The 6868-nt window shown below is 34.9% G+C and overlaps 1 protein-coding gene across 1 annotated transcript in view; it reads left to right on the plus strand.

Moving 5' to 3' along the window:
* The window catches only part of LOC145306985 (uncharacterized), a 46859-nt gene that overhangs the window by 23804 nt on the left and 16187 nt on the right, over nt 1–6868 (plus strand). The window lies entirely within an intron of this gene.

Raw genomic sequence — 6868 nt, forward strand, 5'->3', positions numbered from 1 at the left:
TAACTTTATGATTTGTATTGTAATTTCCGTGGAATATTGGCTGTTTTCAGTTTGGATGAGAACTTATCCACCAGATAATGGAAAATTGATGAGGCATAAAAATATAAAAACAAGGATGACAACATCCAAAAAACATGGTTGTAATAGTTATTTATCGCATAGTACTATAGACAATTTTCCGCGGATATTAAAATAAAAGGACCGGACTAACAAAACTAGTATTAACTTTCAGATTTTTATAGTAATATCCGCGGAAAATTGTCTATAATATGATGATATACAGGATTTTTCAGCTTCATATATCAGTCTATAATAGCATGGAAAGCCGAATAGACAGACAGACAGCTGTAAAGAAAGATAGATAGACGGGCAGATGGAGAGACAGGCGGACAGATAGGGAGACAGACACACAGAGGGACAAAAATACAGACAGAAAGTTGGACAGACACATATGTAAAGACAGAAAGGCAGACAGACGGACAGATAGAAGGACAGACAGACGGACAGACAGACGGACAGACAGACGGACAGACAGACGGACAGACAGACAGACAGACAGACAGACGGACAGACAGACGGACAGACAGACGGACAGACAGACGGACAGACAGACAGACGGACAGACAGACGGACAGACAGACGGACAGACAGACGGACAGACAGACGGACAGACAGACGGACAGACGGACAGACAGGCGGACAGATAGGGAGACAGACACACAGAAGAACAAAAATACAGACAGAAAGTCAGACATTCAGACGAACAGACTGACGGGTAAAAAGTAAAACAGTCAGACGGACAGACAGACGGACAGACAGACGGACAGACAGACGGACAGACAGACGGACAGACAGACGGACGAACAGACAGACGGAAAGACAGACGGACAGATTTTCGGCTAAAAAGTAAAACAGTCAGACGGACAGACAGACAGACAGACGGACAGACAGACAGAAAGACAGACAGACGGACAGACAAACGGACAGACAGACGGACAGACAGACGGACAGACAGACGGACAGACAGACAGACGGACAGACATACAGACAGACAAACATACAGACAGAAATATTGAACTACAGAATAACTTAAAATGATATCATCATATAGCATACGCACTAAAATGTTTATTTAAAACAGTTAAAAAAAATGTCATAGCATATCGTCAAACGCCCCCCTTTTATCTCAACTCCTGTTAGAGCTAGTGGGCTAAGAAATTATGTATATCCACAGTTTAATAAAGAATTTTCGAATTTCATGATATCTTCGCTTTTTATTTAGGTCCTTTTAAATAAAGATTTTAACCCTTAATGGTCGGGACTCTTTCAGCCTCCCCTACCCTTACTATATCAGCTCCTGTTAGAGCCAGAGGGCTAAACAATTATGTATATCCCCGGTTTGTTAATAAAATACCGAATTTTGTGCTCCTTTCGCCCTTTTATTTAGAAACCTTTGTTTTTAGGTCCTTTTTTACTTACAAAGTTAGTTGATTAAGTTGATTATAGCCCACAGAAACAGAAAACAGAATGGTGTAGGAGGGGGGGGGGGGGGGTTAACGCTACATTTACAATTACATGGATATTGTAGAATATTTCTGCGTTTTAAATATATGGATCTAATTTCGTCAGGAACCTTAAGGGATGAGACAATTGGCGTTAAGTTTATCTGCATCCCCAATTACGATTAACAAAATTAACTACACATTTTAAAAAATTTGAACCATAAAAATTGAGTACCCAATATTTTGCAACGAGTAAGAGAAAAACTTTGGGTACCAGTATAATTTACAGTCCCCAATGTGCCCCCCCACCCCCTCCCTGTATTATGTTTGTTCCTAAATGACACACCTTGTATGCAGGGAGGGAGGGGACAGTGGGCCCTTTATTACACTAGTCCCCAAAGTTTTATAATAATATTTTCTTATTCGTTGCCTTAACAACTTTGGAGACTTATTTTGAACTTTGGTAGATTGGTTCTTTTTATGTTGAAAGTCGTTTTAATTACTAATTGTACAAAAAAAAGGGTAATTTTGTATATCATTATTGGGGATGTACATCAATTTATCAGCCATTGTCTAATTTCTTTAGATCCCTGACTAATTAAAATACATTCATACAAGACATGGATCTAAAGGGATAAGACAATAAATGATAAATTGATGTACATACCAAATAATAATGCATAAAATTACCCTTTCTGTAGATTACAATTAGTCATTGAAACGACACTCAACTTAAAGAACCAACCAATTAAAATTCAATAAAAGTCCCCAATGCAATGCATTAAAATTATTGATCGAAAAGTTAAAATTTTAAAAGTATGTATAATATTTAAAAACCGTAACCTAAGTTTTTAAGCTAATCAATAAGAGATTGTTTTGATAAACATTTTTTGGGACTATACAATTTACAGAACAAGCCCCCCCCCCCTCCTCATGATTGATTTAAAATTCCCACTCTCCGTTTGTGGTGGTACCCTCCCCCAAAATAGTTATAAACCTTCCCGGGATCTATGAGAAGCTACACTGTTAAGGAGAACCCGATCGGTTCAGCGGTTAGCGAGATCCTTCGGTACAGACAGACAAACACACATCCTGTTACTTTATTATAGGGATTATACATTTGCATTATTGCAGGCATATAAAGGGATAGGACAAAGGTCGGTCAATTGATGTTCATTCTCATCCCAATGATGATTCACAAAATTATTCCTTCTTTAGATAACAATCTATAATACAAAGTAGAACGATGTCTGTCTGTCCGTCTGTCCGTCTGTCTGTCCGTCTGAAGCTTAAGATCTCGGTAACCACTGAACCGAATGGGCTCTACTCTTCAGGGAATATACCTACTGGTCCTGTGGTGGTTTTAAGATATTTTCTTGAGGGGTGGGACACCCCTAACCCCCCCAAAAATAAAAAAATCCCCCCCTTAGGGGAAACTTCAACGTCAAATAAGGTGGTATCGTACATAAAAAATTAAATTTAACAAACAAAAACATTTAAAGTGCCACTAGAGGCCTCTAGGGGCGTAGCCGCTAGTTAATGATTAAAATGTTAGGACGCAAAACTTAATAAACCAACCAAACAAAATTCAATAAAAGTCGCAAAAATTATTAATCCAATGAATAAGAAAACGTTAATATAAAACTTTGGGGACTAGTGTAATAAACAGCCCAATGTCCCCTCCCTCCTTGCCTTTAATAGCTGATTGTATTTTTGAGGTTTGGCTTAGCTTTATATGGGCTAATTAAATTTTAAACAGTACTTATAAGTCACTGTTAAAGAGATAACACACGACAGCTTTCTGTGGATATTTAAATAAGAAAAAATAAAATTAAGAGCTTTTTTGGTTGTCTCGAGGGGCCAAAGGCCTACTAACAAAATTGTTTTCAATTTGATACTTGTTCATTTTAATATCCATTGTTTTTTTTATATTTTCAATGTTTTAACTTACTAAGCTTAAAGATTTTTAAAAAATAATTTGAAGATTTTTCAGTTTCTTTCGAAGATTTAAAAACAAAACATTTAAATCTCAAAACATTGAAAACTTAACTTAATAGGAATCGCAAAATCTTTTAGTACCATATTGTTATAGGAGTTATCATGCAAAGTTTAAAAATAATAGGACAACTCTAACATATCTAAATTAATGAAATAAGCTAACCATTTCACTTAAAAAGCTAACCGTTACGTACGGAAAGACCGACCAGCTTTGCTGTTAAAAATTGCTATTATAACAGTTATTTGTCGCATCTTATTATAGACAGCTTTCCGCGGCTAATAAAATAAGAAAATAGAAGATTTATTTTAATTTTGTTAGCCTTCATTTATTCCTGGTGATTTTAGATGTTATAATGTTTTTAGAAATCAATTATATGCAGGAAGGGAGGGGATATTGGAGTGTAAATTACACTGGTACCCAAAGTTTTTAAAACCTCTCACATTATTCGCTGGCTGTAAAACTTTGGGTACTTATGTTGAATTATAACTTGATAGTTCCAAACTTTTCAACCAATAATCTAGATCTATTGTCTTATCCCTTAAGATCCCTGATTATATTTATATATGTTGCGTGGGAGGTAAGACATGAGTAAAACTAAAGCACAGTTTTTTATAGGATTTTTACAAGAGTTAATACTTGTGGATAGGCCCCCTGGAGGCCTCTAGGGGCACTTAAGTTTGGGGGGGGGGGGAGGGGCTGGAGAGTTTACCCCATCCTTACTATTAAAAAGTAAAGAAATGTAAAATAAAATTTTGGATTTGGTTATTTTTTCTAAGGGCAGTTTTTTGGGGAGTGTCTTTTTTCAAGCAAAATATTTAACTTAAAAAGGGATACATTTTCTGTTTATGTTACTTCTATAAAAGGGTACACTGACAATTGTGTGACTAACCATTTCTTAGCTTTTTTAGCTAGTAGTGAATCTTGAGATAGGATGAGGAAACAATGTACACAATAAGCAACTCAAATTCAGCTGACCCCCTGAATAGTAGGTTTGTCTGCCATAGTACATTTGCCCCATATCATATATTTTTTGTCCTCCTAGTATGTTTGTCCTTTACTATGTTTCTACCCTAGTACATTTGTCCTCATAGTATGTTTGTCCCAATAGTAATTTTGACCCCATAGTTGGTTTGTCATTTAATATATTTGTCCCTGTAGTATATTTTTTCATAGTACATTTGTCCCAGTAGTAGTTTGCCCCAGTAGTAGGTTTGTCCTCCTGGTACTTTTGTCCCCTCAGTACTTTTCACCCCTAGTACATTTTTTCCCCTGTTAATTTTGTTTCCTTTGTATATTTGTCCCCTGGTACTTTTGTCCCCTTGTATGTTTTTCCCTTAGACCTTTTGTCCAACTAAAACGTTTTTCTTATAGTACATTTGTCCCCCTAGTATTTCTATCATCCAAGTACATTTGTCCCCTTGTATGTTTGTCCCCTAGTACGTTTGTCCAACTAGAACGTTTTTCTTATATTATATTTGTCCCCCTAGCATTTTTGTCACCTAAGTAAGTTTGTCACTCCTGAGGTGGGTTCTTAAAAAACCTTACCCCACTGAACTTTGGAGCACTCGTTTGGAACACTCAATTGCTCCCTTGTTTTCCCATTTATTTGGAACATCAAATGAGATAAATGTGATTCTCATTCTTAAAAAAAAAAATCAATTGAGAAAAAAATGGGGCAAAATAATGTTCCAAAGAGTGTTCCCTAGTTCAGTGGATTAAGTTGGGTAGCCATAATTAAATTTGGAATATTTTTTTTTTAATTCAGAGATTTTTCAAATTTTCAAATATCTAAATTAAGCATAAAAAAACATGTTTAAAAAAACAAATACCAACAAAGACAAAAAAAAATTTAAATTTTAATTCAAATAAAACTTGGCATCCCGTTTTGTCGCCATTTTGTATGGGCTTATACCTAAAATGAGAGGACAATTTTTCTCAGCAATTTGTTCCCTTTTTTAAGAGCGATTTTTTTTTGGAGTCAATTGTAAGCAGATAATTCCTTTAACTTTGATTTATTAGTTTTAATTTTTAAAAAAATTACAATGTGAAGCAGTGTTTAAGCTTGGGATTTTTTGTCAAGTAATTTTTTGTCCAAAAAAAGTGGTAAAGTGGTCTAGGGGGGATAATTTATCCTCACTTAAAAAATCATTTTGGAACATTATAACCAGTGGGTTAAAAGTTTTTTAAGAATCAATATTACCAAATTTTTTATTTGCCCCACTGGTTATAATGTTCCAAACTGATTTTAGTGGGGTAAATGTTTTTTAAGAACCCACCTCTGTATGTCCCCTAGTACGTCTGTCAATGTACCCTTAAACCACTTTCTTGGCTTTATTTGGTTGTAAGTAAAATCCTTTAAAAATTTGGACCTAATAATTTAGAATTGGTTGTTAAAAAGAGAAAACCACCGAGATTTTTTTCTGTTTTTGAAGTCGAAGCTTTTCCATAGATTAGTGTATGGTCGTCATGATGTTAGTATGTGAATAGATAGATAGATAGAAAGATAGATGGATAGATAGATAGATTGATAGGTATAAAAAGATAAATAGATTGATAGTAAAAAGTATCATAGATGAATAGATAGATAGTTAGATAGATGGATAAATAGATGGATAAATAGATGGATAGATAGATGGATAGATAGATGGATAGATAGATGGATAGATAAATAGATAGATAGATAGATTAATAGGTAGATAGATGGGTATATCTATAATATGATAGAGTTGCTACGCTTTCTAAATCGTACCTAATTACTACAGTAATCACCATGCAAATTTTGAAATCAATAGAAACCGCTGTTACGGAAGTACGGACCGACCCTAATTAGAGAAAAGCTTCGCTTTCAAAAATGTATAGAAAATTAGGCAAATAGATAGATGAATTATAATATTATGACACAAATAAATAAACTCAGGGATCTAAAGGGATAAGATAAATTGATGTACATCCTTAATGATGATACACAAAATTACCCCTCCTGTAAATTACAACAAATGGTTGAAACGATTGTATACTCAACTAAATAAACCAACTAGTCAAAATTTATCACAGTCCCCAAAGTTGTTAAGCCAAAGAATAAGAAAATATTGTTATAAAGCTTTGGGGGGCCCTCCCTCCCTGAAAACATTTTTTTTTTCACCGCCAACGCATAAGCCACAAAATTCGAATAGAGCCTTGTTCGACCCCAACCTTTGAAAGGTAAATTTTGATATTTATCAAGGGTAAAAGAAAAAGAGGGAGATTTTATATTTTGGTTAGATTTCCGCAAAGTCCTGCCTGGTATACCAATAAAAAACCCCACATCCTATATATTTAGAAAAAATGGGTATAGTCCCTTTTGTATTAATGCCTCTTAAGGGGCGTT

Source organism: Acartia tonsa, chromosome 15 (genome assembly GCF_053477335.1).
Source record: "Acartia tonsa isolate MP-2025a chromosome 15, ASM5347733v1, whole genome shotgun sequence".
NCBI lineage: Eukaryota > Metazoa > Arthropoda > Copepoda > Calanoida > Acartiidae > Acartia > Acartia tonsa.